This window comes from Andrographis paniculata, unplaced genomic scaffold (assembly GCF_009805555.1).
Source record: "Andrographis paniculata isolate CXL003 unplaced genomic scaffold, ASM980555v1 Contig62END, whole genome shotgun sequence".
Lineage (NCBI taxonomy): Eukaryota > Viridiplantae > Streptophyta > Magnoliopsida > Lamiales > Acanthaceae > Andrographis > Andrographis paniculata.
Window position 1 is genome coordinate 1,844,581 of NW_026137598.1, and position 20,106 is coordinate 1,864,686.

Consider the following 20,106-nt stretch of genomic DNA (forward strand, 5'->3'; position numbering starts at 1 on the left):
CAAATGCGATGTTGCCCCTTCGGGTATGTGTGGAAAAACAAATTGGGATAATCCAGACTATTCGTACGGTATCAGGGATGCTCACTCTTCTTCGTACAACTTACCATCGAAAAATAGGCACATATTAGTGTTTCTTTCATTGGGCGAATACCTAACAATCATACCGAAAATAGGTTGGCATCTTGGTATTGATTCTTTTCATAGCCAATGGGATCTTCTCGACTAGCTGGAACTTATTTCAGCCGCATAAGATCCTAGATCTCATTCGGTGAGAAAGTACCAAATGTTATCCCTTCTGACCCAGGGACATTTTCCATTTCAAGATCTATATTCAACCGGCGACTTCCGTCTTTCAGATTCTTTTGCCTGTATAAGTATCCTACTATCCCATTCGGGCACCATATTTGAGTCATTAAGGACCTGTCTGCAACGCCCGTTTCTCTTTGGTCGCCTACCCTGCATCACTGTATATCTTATTTTAGCGTTTCTAATTTGAGTACGATTATACCTTGGAATCTGGGATCAATGTTAACTGGTAGCGACCTCTGATTATGATTCCACCTATCACTCTTTGGTATTTGGGTTTCCGCATAGCCCTATGCCGTACCGCAATTCTGTATTTAACTTCAACCTCAAATGTCCCATCTGACCTGTCCTAGTTTTCAGCCATTCGGGTCAGGAACTACTTTAATTCATCAGCACCATTTCCTTTGGAAATTCCAACCGTAGCTATTATCTTTTTCGGGAATGACTGTTGCTCCACCTCTAAAGTATCATACTTGAATATGTCTTCTCTAATTGATTTTGGTATTTCCTTCCGAAAGTGAGTTCACTGGCTAGTATTATGGGTAAATAAATTGCGCCACTTACATTAAGGTCTCCCCTTGTTTCTTCTTCAGTGGCGAATCGCGACCCTTTCGGTATTCGGATTTGACCATCTGCTACTAGGATGTCAAAAATATCATCTACCTTGGAAGTTTCAAATGTAGGTTGATCTTTATTTAGTTCCGCCCTGAGTATGGGCTTCAAGTTGGGACAAGCGTATGACTTTCTTTGGATAATTTTGCCTGTCATCACCTTAATTCCCTTCATATCGGCCAGATCCGGGGTATATACATGTGTCCCAAAATTGGCCATTTTTTGAAATTTCCCTTTGAGATTTTCGTTATCTTCTTTAAACAAGGATTCCAAATGACCCGTTTTGGATGCAAGTTGTGCTAGATTTCGAATATCGTGGGCGGTCAGGGCTTCTTTTAGCCCGGTATCCATATTACGGACCACCAAATTGGTCGTTTTCCCTTCATCAATAACAGTCGGACACTTCCATTTCATCACCCGAATATGTTCTATAAACTGAGGTGCGCTTTCTTCACTCATCTGCCTTGTTTCCAGAAGATCGGTTAAGGACACAATCGGAAGAGGATTAAAGAATCTAGCATAAAAACTGCTTCCAACCCTTCCCAGGTTTGCATTTGCCCCGGTGGTAAATTGGAAAACCAAGAAAATTCCATCCTTGTTAATGATAGACCAAATAACCTCAACTTATGGTAAGGATTGTTACTGATTTTGCCAAGTTGAGTGGTGAAGCGGCCCATGTGTCAATAGTGAAAAAACCATCTTCTCGTGAGAGGACATGAACATCGGGAGGTTGATAGTTCCTTGGAATAGGGTGCTCGTTTACGATTCTCTCCGAAAATGGCCTTTGGCATGTCAGCCAGTTGAGCATCTGGGGATTCATGCTGAAGTGTACCCTTAACACATGCACAACTTCTTCGGGATCAATCATGTGCGGTGGATGATCAGGAATAGGGATGGAATCTTGCGTGTGGCCTCCTAGCCACTCCTCTCGCAAATAAGTTAGGGGAAAGAAATCAGACTTCGCTCCAAAAGGGACATTGTTAGGGTAAGTGAGAAGGAACTTCCCTCCGTCCATCCTACTTGGGATACTAATGCTCGAGATTGTGCTCTCTATATAGGGTGGTTCAACAAAATTCGCCTGAAGCCGTGTAGGAGACATTTATAATGGTGCATGAATAGACTTAAATGTGATCCTTGAAAAAGTCTGATCCAACATATTTTGTATTAATTTTTGTTGGTCAGTAAACTTTTCCTGCATGGTTTCTGTTTGCTAGCTGTTCAATTGTTGAACATGTGCCAACCATTCGGGTTGTACTGGATATATTCCCCCTGTAGTCGGGATGGTAGGTGGAGTTATTGTAGTAGCTCCGACGGTTGTGTTGTGGCTTTAGGACTAAGAACCTACCATGTGGTTCTTTTTGATATTCCTTTCAATGATCCGATCGAACTAGAGTTGTATGAAATTTTTTCCGGACATAGGATCAACAATCTTGCCTCGACTCTCACTGTGGTCACCAATTTGTTGATGTGCAAAATTTAAAACATTAAACAAAGTAAAATCCAAAAATAGATTTCGAACTTGATAAGTTGTGCCTGAGATTCCAAATCCCTAACCACCGAACTAGGTTACACAATAATCGGATTGCGAAGAGTAAAGTAAAGAGTAAATTTCTTTAAGGAGACTTTTTTGTTCTTCTTTTTTTTGATCAGCCCCAGATTCATAATATTTATTCCTTTTTCGGTAATCATTTAAGTGGTTTTGATTCAGCCACTAGAACATAGAGTAACCGCTTGACGGTTACACCCTAAAGAACTGAACTGCCGCAGTTGGGTGGTTCAAACCGTCTGACATACCAAACTAGTTTTCGGGAATATAGTAGCCAAGTTGTTGTAGTGTCTGACCTACTATGCTCCCGACCCAAAATTTCACCATGCCACCGGCCCACTTAATCCAAATCAATACCCACTGGGCTATCGACCCACTCGGCATTTGGGCATCGACTCATACCCCGTGGGCCCAAACTCTAATTTTGAAACTGTAAACATGTTCGTGGATCAACACTAATCTTTCACATGCTCGAAAAATAGTATCATAAGGATTCAATGTGATTAAAGTCATAGACGCACAATTAAGATAGAACAATTAAGCATACAGTAAAATATATCAAGTTATTCACACAAAAGACACGCATGCTTAAAAAAGTTATATCATAAATTATTTTTAATCATTGTGGATACCCAGACCAAGTCTGGAAATATCGGACTAGCGTGGAGAGGTCAATTTCCATCCTCTCCCCAGCCTAGCGTTCACATCATTCCTTAGCTCATTGACCTCGCCTCTAAGCCCTTCTAGCTGAGTCTCAATGATATATCTATAGAAGTTAGTGTAGGTTCTGTGGTCTCAGGTTGCGAGCTAGTAGTGTCCACATCCATGTTTGTTTCATGTGTTAGTTGCAAAGAAATGAATATTATTTGTGTTTGTTGTGTCCCATCGGTTGGCGAGGTGGTGAGGGGCTTTGGAAATGTAGGTAGCTGCAACGTCCTGTTTTTCATGCAAATGTTGTAAGGCCTCTTCTATGCGAATGTTTTGTATAGCTTCCTCGTAGACGCTTTCCAACCGATCTTCTTCTTGCCAGGCATAGATCTCTTCCATTATTTCGAAGTTGGCTGCAATTTGAGCTTCGACAGCTTCATTTCTATTTCAAACTCCATTCTCCTTTATGTCTTGAGCTTATCTTCCTCCTTTTTATTTCTTCTTTCCCCAACCTTCTTATTCTTCTGAATGATCAGTTGTTGTTTTGCTTTGAACTATGCATTTCTTTTTAGCTCTACGAGGCACGCAGCCTCTTACACTTCCTTAATCATTTGGCTTCTTCTTCAAGCCTTCTTGATTTTTCCTCAAAGTCATCATATGAATCTCCTTGTTAAGATGGTAGTTGCGGCATTTTTTCCTACTCGGGGTGGTTGGCAATTTGCATAGGCGATGAAGTGGTGGCGGATTCTTGTTGTGCTAATGGCAGTTGCAGATCCTTGTCACCCTGGGATAAATGTTGCTACTTTGGTCGAATAGACTTCGGGGATGGCTGACTGAGGGGTTGCCCTAATGTCTCACAAATAATTATTCCTTCTTCATGTTTCGTGGCAATTGTGGCAAGTTCACTAATACGGGTGGCGGCTTCTATCAGTTTTCCTTTATCTTTCTCCTTGGGCTGTGAGGATGATGGCTGCTCAACCACTACTACATCATCTGATTAGGTTTCTGAACTATCTCCCCTTCCTTTCTACTCAGCCTTCCCATTCGGAAGGGCAAGTGGTGAGTCAACCTTTTTCGCCTTGTTTTTCCCTTGGTTGCGTAGCTTGTTCTGATTATGGGATTTTTCTTTTGGGCATGAGTGGAAAATTAATTGATGACAACTATTGGCGGTGGAATTCCAATGGTGATAGATCTAGCAGATCAACCAGTGTTCAATTGGAATCTCGACTTCTGCAGCATGGTAAAGTTCCGTTCTAACCTATTTTAAGTGAAATTGAGGTAAGATCCTGGTAACCCATGCTTTAATTCACAATTTTCTACCTCAATCCATCAAGATTTCACTTTCACTAAATAGGATTTAGGATTTACCTCTTCAGAATTTCATCGTTCATTGAACTTGAAAAAATTTCCTAAAACTTGATCTTATGAAAATCCATGTTATCTACTCGATTTAGAAAATGTGTGGTTATTTTTACTCTCTATAGTTGAATTTAAGAAGGTCAATGGTTAGAATATGGGATTCAAATTTTTTCCATTTTTCAAAATGAAGCTCCATTGAACTATGTTCGCTTCATTACGGGAGGAGAAAATAAGGCTCCAATTACAATGATAATGATTAAATCATCCCATTTTGTTAATTTCTTTTCAATTTTCCACTGATTATGATGGCGTGCGTGTAAATTATTGTGCTCTATTTTGAAACTTGTTGTCAAACCCTAATTTTTCTACGGTAACCATACATCCAATTAGGATATTGGTTAAAGAGAATTTGAGGAAGGAATTTGAGGAGATTGAGAAGAAATTTGAGAAAAGAGTGCAAAAAATATTATCCTCGGACAAAAGGTGAAGGGTTGAGACTAGACCGGGAGGAGAATTGATCGAGCCACCACCTTTGATTACATTAGGAGAATGGTGTTGAACGAAACTGAGGATTGAGATGAATTGAAAAAATTAAAAAGAAGTGCATTTAGGAAGGATCAACCCAAATCTCTAGAGGATTACCTGAGATATTTGTGGACAGATTCTATAGAACAATGGTACATTGCTTAGAATTAGGGCATCTACTCACCAAGGCTGAAGGAGTTATGGAGAAAAAACTTGATAGAGAAATCATCCAAGTCAGAACCGATTCGAGGATAAAAGCCTATAAAATAGAGGACATCAATGGGTAGATAACTCAGGAGAATAGTGAGGTTGTCATGAACAACCCTGAATTTGACCGCTACTCCTTTGTAAGTAAGAAAAGTGCGGCCAATTATGAGCTCACCCAAGCAATAAGTATTGTGTATAAGCGGGGATTTGTCACTGAGGGCATTCAAAGCCCGCTTAAGGATTGTATTAGTGAGTGGGGCTTGTCCAAACTAATACTAAACCTATCAAAGCCTATGTCTGACAGGAACTGCTCATCCAAAGAACTACACTCGTTTTACAATGCAATATCACTACCCTAAGCTATGACAAGAGAAATTTAAGGTTCAGCTCAGTGGACGATGATAGGAAGGAATGGGTCAAGTGGTTGTTAAGCATAATTATGATCACATCCTACACTGCGTCCAATTGACACGAATTTATGGTTGTTCTTTACTTTATTTTAGAGAAGAAATCATATATGGATTCGGGTTAAATTATTTGTTGTACATATGCTTACGTTGTATGTTCCATAAGGCATTGGGTCAAAGGACCCTGATTACTGAGCTGTGTCGAGAAGCCAAAGTTGATATGCTTCCATTGAAGTAATAAGGATTTAATCCCCATTCCCTATCTAAGGAAAAGGATTACCATAAACAAGTGGTTGGTCCACTGAGAAATAACTCTCCCAACTGATCAACCACCTCCCACCCAACAAGAATTAAACCCATAAATCCCAACACACATATGAGGCTTGTACAAATGAAATCACTGAAGCTGAGCAATCAAAATAGTAGTATCCGCCAAATTATCTATCCTAGTAGTCCAATTATTTATCATTCTAGTTTGGCGATGAACTCAGTTCCTTAAACTAGTTGTGAGAGAGTGAGCAATCTATTGCTGGACAAGCGAAAGAACAAAAGACAATTTTGAAGGAGGAAATGCTTAGCTGGGTAGATGTAACAATTGAAAGCTATCTTGAGGATTATTCCACTCGAGCATATAAGGAAACTCCCGATGCCCCTTATGTTGAACCTGTTGATGAAACTACTAGGATTGAGGCAGTAATAACAAGTTTGTCTATATTGCAAGTGTTTCCAAGGGCCAAAGATATAACCACCTTGGAGGCCAACGAAGATAAGCCCTTTGTATACAATCCCAAAAAACCTAAAGAGATAACACCAACAACTACTTCGACTCCTCAATTTGAAAAATTTGATCCATCTACTCTATTTGAGGAGTAATATGATGAGGAAAGGGCCATAAAAGAAAGGAAGGCTCGATTGCTCACCAAGATGCAATGCATAAATGAAGAAAATGCTTGGGAGTAGAGGAAGAAAAAAACAATGACCCCGGCTTTGGCTGGACTTAATGTTCTGACGAAAGACTTTGGCATGCTTATTAAGATGGTGGAAGCTGTTGACCCAACCAAAATTATATTTGAAAAGATATTTCCAAAATGTGCAAGGGAAGCAAAACAAAAAAGAGTATGAGTCAGCTACACAGCTGGTGTCTGTTAGAGAGGCAACTACAGAGCCAGAGTTTTAGCAAATGCTCAAGCAAGCTCACCAGCTCATCAGAGATAGTCAATAATATCTATTGAGACAAGCACTTCTGCCCCTCACGCAACCTTGCACTCTCTAGATGAAAGACTGAAAGATCTGAGTGAGCTGTTGACAACCCAATTTCTATACACTGAGCTATGACCAATGAATTAGTCAATCAATTCAATAAGCGGCTGACGGATCATAGGATAGGACCGTTGTATTGAAGGTGAGGACACACAAGGTTTAATCTAACACTACGTCCATCCAAAGAGGTTGGATACTTTGGAGTCACAAGTTGCAACATAGGAACAATCACAAGCCAACATCATACACAATCAAATGCACTTAATGAGAGGACAATAAGCTTTGACTCGCCAAAATATTGTTATTGCTCAACAATATGTGGAGATGGTCCAAGGCAAGAATGAACTCTAAGCCATGATTGAGCAGTCCTAGATGCGCTAGGAAGCATAGGACGTGGACTCTCTGATCTGAGCAAGAAGTAGATCATATGAGCGAGCGAGAGTCCTTTCCCCATTTTGTAGATATTTCTTAGTGAAATAATTGTAAAAAATGGCGAACATGTACATAGAATTTAAGTGATCAATAAGATAAACTGAAGGTGAGGACACACAAGGTTAAATCTAACACTATATCCATCCAAGCGAGGTTGGATAGTTTGTAGTCACAAGCTGCAACATAGGAACAGTCACAAGCCAACATCATACACAATCAAATGCACTTAATGCGAGGACAATAAGCTTTGACTCGTCAAAATATTTTCATATCTCAACAATATGTGTAGATGGTCAAGGCTAGAATGAACTCAAAGCCATGATGTAACGGGTCCTAGATACGCTTGGAAGCATGAGACATGGACTCTCTGATCTGAGCGAGAAGTAGATCATATGAGCGAGCGAGACTCCTTTCTCCCTTTCGTAGATATTTTTTAGTGAAGGAATTGTAAAAAATGGCGGACATGTACATAGAATTTAAGTGATCAATAAGACTTTAGATTTTTGGTAGCAAGTTAAATTTTTCAATAATGTATGTCCATTATAATCACAAACGTGAGTAATTGTCTTAACGTACCTTATTACATTGGTGAAGTTGAGTCTTAGATATATTTTTAGAGTAGAGTTATATCTTTTTGAGTGTTGAACTTTGTCCTTTCCATTTACCTTATTCCATAATTCAAATGTTGAGTTAAACTAAGAACCTGCTTCAATGACTTGAAAAGGTTGGTGCTCCCTTCCTTTGTGAGCAAACTTCTGTCTATCAACTTAAATAGTTGTTAGATCATATTGACAAGTTTTGAATGCTTAAATATTACTTGTTTTAATTTGAGATTCACAACCATGACGCTGATGATCTTACGTAATAATTGACTATCTTGAACAATTAACTCTTCATTCCTTTAATTAAATTTGTTCAAGGATGAAAAAAGGTTTAGTTTGATGAGGTTTGATAACTCCAAATTTGAGAATATTTTCTATTTGCGAAATTTGTGTATTATTTGGATCTTCTATGAAAACAATCACAATGTATGATTTTTTGGCATACGCTTTTCATTAAATTCACTTGGTATGATCCAATTATCTCTAGTTAAGATTTACTAACTTCTTAGTCCCACACAAGTTAAATTTTGGCCAGAATTAATCAAGCCAAATGCAATAATTAAGGCAATCACATTCCGTGACAAGCAACAATCACTCTGTTTGTGCCCAAGCCTAGCGGCTAGAGGTTTCTTCCGCTCTAGTGAGACCATGAGGTGTGGTGTTTCTTTGCCCAGTGAAACGCATGTATCCTAGTGGTAAAGCCAATTAAATCTGGGAAACAATGAAAGACAACTCCATTAAGCAACACAAATGCTGTCCTTCTGCCCCAGTGAGGAGGAAGATTTGTGCACATGTATTCTAAACCAGCAAAGCGAGCAAATGGGGAGTTATGACAGTTCCAACCAACGGTAACAATTTAAGTTCTTATCTGTCTAGAAGTTGCAACAACCTCTTAAAAGCATCCCAACTAATCTTAATTGTTGTTTTCAACTGCTAAACTACCATCCCTGATTTTCTATAAATAAGACCAAATTTCTCATTATAATTAACACTTAATTTTTGAGTGTTTAGTGCTATTACTCTATTATTTTCCTCAGCTCCGAAGTGTAAGGAGTTCTTTTTAGATTTATTGGAGGTCAGAGAATTAATGGAACTACGTACACCCCTAACGTCCTTCAGTTTTGACCTTCTAGAGAGATTTAATTGCTTTCTTATCGCTTTACTTTACTATTTTATAATGTATATTTATAATTTTCTAGTTGATAATGAAATATCATTTTCTTTTCAACCTCAACCTTAATCCAAAAACCCATATTTGTATTTGATTGTTTAAAATTTGATCCTTGATAAAACTGTGGAAGAGCAAAAGAAAGGTTAACTCAATTAACTACGTAAGAGCCTTTTCAACCTGTGATAACACTAAAGTTAGACATATTTTCCTAGCAATTTCTATAATCATTTCTCGTGATTCTTGACTAAAATTGTTATGATTTGTGCAAAAAATACCTGGTAAATATATGTTGTCTTTTTTGTGCGAATTAACGTGCCTTGGTGATTTTGGAGTATTTTAGATACAAAACAGGAAAAATTCTACATTTAAAAGAAGTTGTATATGAAGCAACCAAGCCGCATGCTAAATCATATAACCGCGTCGCAAAAGAAAGGAAGAAAAAAATGTGAGGCCAACTATATGATAAGAGGGGGACTGAGTTGACCAAGATCCCAATCTCAATCTGTGTCAAAAGTCATCTTGGCCGTTGATTCTAATTTAGCATCTACGGGATTAGACGGTGAGGAGTTAATTCGTCAACTGTCAATGGTATACATCATCTTTTAGAAGCTGGTTCGGTACCTATAAATAGGATCCAATCCTGAGCTTATTTATCAACATTTTACAATCTAAAAATTGCATTTCGTTGGGAGAGAGCTCAGGCGATAAGTATATATACATATATCACATTTACTCGCATCCATCTGGCGGTCATATTTTCCCCTTTCACATGTAATATTAATTGTATGATGCACAACTCATTTTATCCTTTACTCCGTATGTATTAATTATATTTAAATTCAGTAATGTAGATCATAGTTAATTCAGCCTGGCTCATATTTTTGCCCTCATTTTTATTCAAATTTTCCCTTACGCTAATGCCATGAGTTCGACCCGGCATTCATTAGTTATTTTAAGAAACATTCTATTATTTGATGAGAATTTTTGGGCTACAACGCAATGCACAAAAGAGTCACATCTTAAACCAAAACCTAAATTTCAAACATCAATTTTTGGCGCCGTTCCTGGGGCATTTGTCTTCAGGATGTATTTGAATAAGATGGCGAGTTTTATGATAATAAATTTCTCACGATCTATATCAAATCAACTGTCTATTGTTTACTTTGGCAGGGACCATGAAAGAAGAAATGTTTCGATAATAAGCTCTCCTGCCCAAAGAAATTTAAAAGGAATTATAGGGAACAAGAAATGGCAGAGAAAGTGAATGCATATCTCTCTAGGATGATATATGTACCTCATTTGGAGGTTATACCCGAACCATCTGCAGTTAATGACATCTTGATGCAAACACTTCAGACTATACAATAAGAGATGAATGAGTTAACGGATCATGTGCAGAAGGTAGAGCAAGCACAAGTGTTACAGAATCAGGCGTTACAACAGGGGATATACCAGATGCAAATGTCAATAGGAATAATAATCACAACCACCGCCAATTAGAGCCAAAATTCTGCAAGCACCATGTGACAATATACCAATGGATGCGCACTATGAGGCATTTCTAGATGCAACCCTAGTCCTCAATGACCCACCCCAGATTCATGGTAATTTTGAATTCAAATTAACATTGATCTCATTCGTAAGCCAAGATTCATTCAATGGGTTGAAGAATGAGAGTCCGTACGATCACCTGGAAAGCTTCACCAAAGTCTATTCAACCTTTAAAGTCAATGAAGTATCAAATGATGAAGTTAAACTTAATATATTCCTATTCTCTCTCCATGGTGAAGCCCGCAAATGAATTAACTCGGTGCCAACACCGGCCACCTTTGCAGAGCAGATTTTCAACAAATTTTCTCTTATTTCCTTCCCGTGAGTAAGACTGTACAACAACAAATGAAAATATCTCAATTCAAGCAAGGGCCAGATAATACTCTACCTCAGACATGGTTGCAATTTAAAACAATATTTCGCAACTGCCCGTACCACAAACTCCGAGACCATCTCCAGATTCACTTTTTATATAAAAATTGATGTTCAACTTAGAGTTGTGCTAGACTCAGTTGTCGGCCACTCGTTAATGAGAAGACGTGCAACGGATGCATGGGAATTTATTGAGAAAATGTCTATCAGTTGTAGTAATTGGCCAGAAGCAAATTGCCCAGTTGGGAAAGGGTTACATGAGATACCAGAAACAATTGCTAAGGAAACCAGATTTGAAAATCTTAGTATGTAGGTCAAAGAGCTAAAAAATCCGATAAAGAAAAGTCAGCTCATGCCAAAGAAATACCAAATGATGGAAATGGCAAACACAGAGTAAACAACAGAGGAAAAAGACGAGCAATCACTGGATCACGAACAAGAAATGGAAATTATGTGCTACGTGTGAGGGTCTAATCGCGAGCAAACCCATTTTCAGCAAACAAGGCCCCAAGATCATAACTTCCAACAGCAAAATCATCCGTAATATCACCCCCAACAACCACAATACCAAGTGCATAACTCGCACGGGCCAGAAGGACTTTATCTGCCACAACACCATTATAAAAAACATTCACCTCAACATCAACAACTTTCATATGATCCTCTTCAACATATTTCACATCACGCGCAACAGCCCTCCAACCCATCCACGCAATCACTAGCCGCTTTGGAGGAAATGATGAAAAAGAAGATGCAGGATAGCATGTAGTTCCAACAAAATACAGCCACCACAATTAACTACTGAAAAAGCAACTAGGCCAGATCACAAAACAGTTGAAGGTCAAAACGCAAGGTTTTTTTTGTTGTGTTTATTTCCTATATAACAATGGATGTGCCCAAAGTGGGCTATCTGCGTACCCGAGCGGGATCAAGTCATACGTAGTTCTACTGAGGTACATAGTCCAAACAAGTATAAGGATAAGCCTAAGTACTAAGTGTCATTGCCAATCTAACTAAGTACGAAGTCAAGGCACTAACAATAATCAATACGAGACTGTCACAAGAAAAGTCCTGCCTCGATTAATCAAAGTACAGGACATCGAGGATAAGCCTGTTATCTGTAATAGAAAGTCGGGAGACCATCTGCGTTCGCTCGAATGAGGCCTTTGATCATCAAAGGAATATCTGCTGGGAGAAGTTTCCGCTCAGTCAGAAGGGAAACCGCTAAGGTCGCAAAGACATCCGCAACACAGTTTCCTTCCCTATATATATGAGATATCCGCCAAGTCGCATCCTGAAGCCGTAGTCGAATACTTATAAGGCATCGCTTTAGCATCCAGTGGCTCACCCCAGATGAGATCAGGGATATACACGCTGTCGAATCCATCTCGACCCACAAAATTGTCAATCCTCGATCGATCGCTATCCCTATTCTTATTTGGATCACCGTAAGCTCTACCAAAGTGTTTTTCGCATGTGGAATCAGAGTCTGAAATGCGACAAGTACTACTCCTGCCGAATCCCAAACAATGCCAGTGGCTCCTGCTGCTATGGGATTTCCAAGCGAAGTACCATCTATATTAAGCTTGAACCATACCGGAGACGGCACGTCCCAATGCACCATAATCGAAGACTGGGGAACCGAATGGGGGTATTGAAACCTGAGCCCATCTGCAATATGGAGATGATCCTCTCTGGAGATGTGCGAAGCCCTCTATGCTTCGCATCATTCTGAGCGATATTAAGTGAAAGTAGTTGAAGGAAGATTGGATTAATTGGAGAATAATTAAGGATAAAATCTTATCCAAACAAGATTTAGAAAAAATAATACCAACATTCCAGGCAGATTACAGGGGGACGACACGCCATTCAACATCATTCACCTTCTTCTTCTTTAATTTTTTGTTTCTCTGCATTACTTTTCCTATATTTTTTTCTAGATTTTTACAGCTTTATTTCATTAATTCTAACTTCTTTTTCAGCTTTGTTTTGTTTTATTAGCCTTATTTTGCCTTCTTTTTACATTAATTTTTTTACATTAATTTTTTTATCATCACTAGATTGCCCGAATCCTTTCTTGAGAAGTCCGAAAAATTCTATAATTAAATCAATTCCGACAAGCTTTCCGATTAAGTCATTGATGGCGATTTTTTTACGACAACAAATATATATATAATAATTTATATGTATAATATTGAATGAAAATATTTTTATTAGTATATTGAATTGAAAAATATTTTATAGCTTATTTGAAAATTTATTTTTATTTTCTACAATTTAAAATCCAAACGATAAACTCAATGTTTAACAATAACGAAAAATATTTATTTTTAAAAACTATTTTATAGCTTATTTGAAAATTAATTTTTATAATATAAATATTATATGTAACAATAACATATTTATTAAAAATAAATATTTATATAAATAGAAATTTATTTAATACAATAATTATGAATAATAATGTTTTTTATAAAAAAAAATGGAACATAAATTCATATATAAGAATTATAAATACTTTACATATATTATAAAAATATCATATAAATTAATTAAGAAGCAAATCAAAGACAAAATTAACTCCAAAAAATTAAATAAACTAATTATTAAAATAAAAAATATAATTAAAGTTAAAATATAATATGTATTTATAGATATAAGAAAAAAAATATTTTATATTAAAAAATATATGTATAAATAATTATGTAAGGTGTATGATATATTTTGTCAACTGTGGAGAGATAGTGAGGTTGGCCCGAAAGTGAGCTTAATGGGCTTTTTTCGACACTCAAGTACCATATCATAATTGTTTGTAATGTGTAGAATATATTTTGTTATAGGATAAAACTGATAATTAACTATATACATATTATTGTTTTGCAATTTTTCCCATATTTAGTTATTACAAACTTTATAAATGCAAAGAAATATGCAATTGCAAACTTGTCTTCATTGTCCTCTAGTTTATACTATACAAAAATCAGTGCTATTGAAACTCATGCGATAAACCTAAAGTCTACTCAATTAAATGAATTTATAATTTGAATAATTGAACATTTCATTGGGCATTCGATAAACCTAAAGTCTACTCAATTAAATGAATTTATAATTTGAATAATTGAAAATTTCATTGGGCATTCACTAAAAGATCAAAAGATCTTGATTTAAAATGAATTTAGGTGTACTGCATTCTACAAGGAATATAATCAGACGGCACAAACCAAAATTAAGATTGAATTCACATTGTTTCTGGAAAGAATCAATGGTGATATATAGACCTGTAGATCCATTATATGAGTCATTTAAATATTTTATGGTGTTAAATTGATGCATAAACAATATGATCGCATGTGTGCCTGCTATCCTCACATAATTTAGTATTTGTAAAGTTACATGAACAAATAATCAAATTGCGAGTACAATATTCTAATTATCCAATAAAGAAATTTCACATTGATAATGTTTGTGAATCTTAATTAAAAGCATTTGATGATTATTGAGAAAATTGCAAAAAATATCCCCCATGTATACCACATTATCACATTTGTCCTATATTTATCTCGCTGACAAATATATCCTATATATTTGCAAAATTCGATATTTATATCATTTGGTATCGTGTGACCACGCATGGTGTGAATGTCATGTGTGGCCAAAGGACATAAATAACGACTTTTGTAAACATATAGGATATATTTTTCCAGCTTCATAAATACAGGAAAAAAATGGTAATATGGTATACATGTGAGATATTTTTTGCAATTTTTCCAACTATTAGTGCATGACTTTGTGGATCATCGTTGAACTTCTTATTCCTTATTTTCACAGTCAAATGGTCTGGAAAAATCCTTTAAATGATACAATTAATTTCCAGACTATTATTGATTAAATTAAAATTCCCAATTTTTTCTTTGAGTCATGCAATATTATGCGTCGTAACATTTGTGTAAATTAGATCGATAAGTTATCATAAATACTCCTAATACTATTAGTATTTGAAGAAAAGACGAATATATCTCACTTGAGGAATTTTTATGAGTGGTTTACATGTCGACTACACCACCTGAATTTACAAATTGTTTGAAAATTTATGTCAAGTACAAATCAACATTCATAATTAAATACTTTAAACTTTTGATGGGTGGTTTATTTACTCCATGATTCTCATATACCATTTCAACGAAAGTAACTTCTTGACATTAGAGGGAAAACATAATCAATTGAAAAAAAAAATTATAGTTTTTGAAATATACCTATAAATTTTCTTGACCTCATTCATGAAAATGTGAATTAAAAGTATAAAGAATTGTTGTAATACCCCCGCAGTTAGGCCGGTGCTAGGCCAACTTCCGTGGATGAGCCGGTGCCAGACCATGCAAGATTGAATAGTAATTAAATGGATTTAATAGACTACACATGTCAACAATATGCACATTCTTTTCCGAGAGCCCTACTGAAAGAACTCTAGAGTTAAGCGTGCTTGCTCCAGAGTAATTTGAGGATGGATGACCCCCTGAGAAGTCTTCCAGGGTGCGCGTGACTAAGGACAAAAACGCGCTGGAATGACTCTTGTTGACCTGTACGGCCAGTCTACAATCTTGAAATGCTCCGCTTTGCGGAGCTTGCGAGCTGGGGTGTCACAAATATACATTTGCAACAAATTAAAAATCAATTACTTGATGCATTTAATGACTCCAAAAGAATCACCAGGACATATATTTTTACAGCAAAATTCCTCAAATATCTTGTACTGACAAGAAACAAATCTTAAAGTGTTAGCTCATGAAGAGTTTATCTCATAAAAAAATGAAGTTACTGAAAATTCTATTAACTTTACCACTATAAGGAAAAGTTTGAACTAAAAGTAAACAATAATTGATAGTTCTTTTGCATTAAACATAGCAATTGATATAATAGAAAATGACAATGATCCCAAACCAACACCAGTTTATGAATTTCTGAAAAGAAACGATTGATCAAAATGAAAAGATGCGATCCAATCGGAATTAGACTTACTAGCCCAAAAAAAAAAAAACTTCATTGAACCTATAATTCAAACACCAAAATGTGTTAAGTTCGTATAATGCAAATGAGTATTTTTGAAAAAAAAAATGAAGGTAATTATAACATATAACAAAAGGTTTATAGCCTAAGGATTCTCAAAAATACCTTTGATTGATTATGATGAAATATATTCTCATGTTATGGATGTTATCACGTTTACATTCTCCGTAAGCCTCGCAATGTATGAAAATCTTAACATGGGTCTCATGGATATAGTCATTGCTTACTTGTGTAGCTTATGGGAGAATATTATATACAAAAATTATGAAGGATATGATATGCCTGAAATACTCATATCAAATTTCAAGGAATATTATTCAATCAAAGTACAAAAATATTTGTATAAACTTAAATATTCTTGATGCTTGTGGCATAATCGCCTCACTGAATGTTGAACCAAAGAATATTACAATAATGACCTAATATGTTCATGTATTTTGATAAAGAAAAATGAATCAAAATTTATAATCATTGTAGTATATGTTGATGGTATCAATCTTATTCGAACTTCTAAATAGAATTTGAGATCAAATAATTTGGAAAGATAAAGTTTTGTCTTGGTCTACAAATTGAATACGTGGATAATGAAACATTTATCCACTAAACCGCTTATTAAAAAAAGGTATTAAAACTATTTTATCTGGATAAAATACATTTATAGAGTACCCCCAATGATCGTCCGATCAGTTGATCCTAAAATGGATCCATTTAGACAAAAATGAAAAGATGAAGAGATATTTGATCTTGAAGTACCATATTTTAGTTCAATATGTGCACTTGTGTCCTTAGCAAATTGTATAAGACCATGTATTGTATTTGTAGTAAACTTATTAGATTTAGTTCATCTTCTACTAAATGATATTGGAATGAGGTAAAACATACTTTGGTCTATCTCAAAGGGATAATTGATCTCGACCTATTTTATTCGAATAATTATTATGATAAGTTATTAGGCTATACTGATGCGAAATGTTTGTCTAACCCGCATAAAGATAAATCCCAAATCACTATATATTTATATGTGATGATACTATGATCTCTTAGAGATCTACCAAACATACAATAGCCGTCACATCATAGTATTGACTATCTTATGAAGGCAATCAAGAATGTGTTTGGTCGAGGTGGCCAATCATATTAAAAATAAAAATAAATAATTATAGGTCAATGTTTGAGAATAAAGATCGCTCAATAATCACATATGGAGAATAGTGAAATTGATATGCAAAAAAATTGATTAACTGATAATTGTTCAGATTTATCAACCAAAGTTCTACCAACTGTAACATTAAACAAACTAGTAAAAATAATTGAAATTCATCGGTTCAAAGATTTTTCTTCACTAAATTTTTTTCCATATATATATTTTAAGTTTAATGAATCATAGTTTTTGTATAAAAAATATCCAAAAGAGAATATTAAATACACAATGTAAATTAACGTTATGTATAGAAAAGTGATACGTAGATGCAGTGTCTTCGTAGATTATTTGTAACCTTTTGTAAAGGTCATCTATGATCTATAAATATAGGCATGAACTAGCGCAAAACTGCAAACACAATTCAATTCCTTATTCTCTCCGCTGTCAATGTCTTTTTCTTTCTTTTCCTAAATAGTATATACATCAAAGACATAGATACGAGTAGTTGTACGAATACCTACATGATATGACATTGATACCACTTTTTTCATTTATTTGTTGTTTAGTTTTGTTGTGTTGGGTTATAAAAATGCAAGTGTTCGAAGTCCTAGAGTGTCATTTTGTTTATATTTTGTACTTTTAGTTATTGATATCGGATGTTCTTGAGAGTTGTATTTTTTCAATTTCATTTGCTATTTTGTAGTCATTTACTTGTACAAAATATATTGATATGGATATCATTTTGTAGATCGTAACGTTTTCTCTAATACAATAAATTAGTTACAATATTCTAATGCTACGATATATAAAAAAATACATTTGAAACTAATGCAGGGGTTTTTGAATTTGTTGGGCACGCAAAACAAAAAAAAATTTCGTCTGAGTGGACGGCTGATCTTACAGAAATAGAAGACATCCGATTTTCGGCAGTCTCAAATGGTAACCGACCAATTCCCTCAAATTCAAAATATAATTAAAAAAATTAAAAAACCATTACAAAAAATTTAATATTTTTTAATAAATATTCTCTAAACTTCAATATTATTATTGCTACGCAGAAAAAATAATAATAATAAATAATAATGATAATAGCAGGGTCAAAAAGAAGTCGGTTGGGCCAGCCGTCCATCTAAGGAGATAAGGCAAACAGAGCCGGTCGGTTGGTTCGCCGTCGGTTGGTCCGCGTTCGGTTGGTCTGCAGTCGGTTGGTCTGCCGTCGGTTGGTTCACCGTCGGTTGGTCCGAGGTCGGTTGGCCCGTGGTCGGACCAAATGAGGTCGGACGGTCGGTTGATCCGGTCGGCTGATACGGAGTTCGGACCAAGTGAGGTCGGCTGATTCGGAGGTCGGCTGATACGGAGGTCGGACGAAGTGAGGTCGTGCGAAGAAGAATAAGACGGACAATACGAGGTCGGACAAGAGACCAGATGGTGGCCGCTTGGTGGGGCGGCCAAGGAGTCGTTTGGTCTAGCGATCAGTTAGTCTCTGGATTGGTCGGTTGGGTTATGCTTTTGCCGAGACGGTTAAAGGCACGTGTCAATGGAGGAGAAATTGATGGGCGGGTGATAGCGGTTGCTGTAACCGACCAGGCGACGATTCAGAACGTTTCCTTAGGGAATATTTAAGGATTTGGGTCTGTTCTGAAAAAGCATCTTCAATCATTTTCAAACAACAGTAAAGTCAGTGATTCGGGGATCATCCTTTAATTTTCAGTCTGTAGCATTTACTTTTAAGTTTACTTATGTAATGTACAGTGTTTAGAGATTCCTAATCTCAGACACTAATTATATCAAATTCGGAGATAATTTCCTATTTTCGGATTTTACTTTTTATTGTTGAAAAATTGCATCAACAATCATCTTGTACTCTTTCTGCCGATTTTTTAGCTTACAAGCCATCCATATTATTGTAGTGCTTATATTCATGAATATAGTTGTTGATGCAATTTTTCAACAATAAAAAATAAAATCCGAAAATGGAAATTATCTTCGAATTTGATAAAATGAATGCCTGAGATTATGAATCTCTAAACACTGTAGGATACATAAATAAACTAGCAAAAACAAAAACTACATACTGAAAAATAAAGTGGTGATAAACTATATACCACATCATCGATACTACATATATATTATGTACTGCATACATATTACATATATATAAAATAGAGTTTAATGATTGATATAATTAATATATCTGTTCTTATTTTTATATAATTATTACGCACTAATAATAATAATAATAATAATAATAATAATAATGATGGTAGGAGGATCTTAAAGGAAGTTAGAACATGAAGTCGGGCGGAAAAGGAGAAAATATGCACTCAAGTCGGTTGGTCCGCGGTCGGTTGATCCGGTCGGTTGGTCCGCAGTCGGATAAGCAGGTCGGACAGGATAAGGTCGGGCACGGAAGATCGGATGTAATAAGGTCAAACACGGAGGTCGGACAGGACAAAGGTCGGGCACGGAGATCGGACGTGATAAGGTCGGGCAAAGCAGAAGTAGCGGCAGAGCGGAGGTCTGTCAAGACGAAGGTTGGGCAAAGAAGAAGTATCGGCAGATGCGGAGGTCTGTCAAGAGGATAGTCTATTGAACCAGTTGTCCATCTAAGGAGATAAGGCAAACAGAGTGTGTCGGATGGTTCGCTGTCGGATGGTTCGTAGTCGGTTGTCCCGCGGTTGGACCAACTGAGATCGGATGGATGAAGGAAATGATATGCATCTAGGTCGGACGGCATATAGATCGGGCAGGATGAAGTCGGGCGAAGAAGGACGGTTGATACGGAGGTCGGTCGAAAGAGGAAGTCGGGCGAAGAAGGACGGTTGATATGGAGGTCAGTCGAAAGAGGAAGTCGGGCGAAGAAGGACGGTTGATACGGAGGTCGGTCGAAAGAGGAAGTCGGA

At 36.3% G+C, this 20,106-nt stretch overlaps 1 long non-coding RNA gene across 1 annotated transcript; it reads left to right on the top strand.

Moving 5' to 3' along the window:
• Positions 1–507: 507 nt before the first annotated feature.
• LOC127260660 (uncharacterized) lies at positions 508–19,305 on the top strand. The gene is made up of 3 exons (XR_007840772.1): positions 508–4,390; positions 18,038–18,142; positions 18,299–19,305. It is a non-coding gene; the product is annotated as an uncharacterized LOC127260660 (long non-coding RNA).
• Positions 19,306–20,106: the final 801 nt, after the last annotated feature.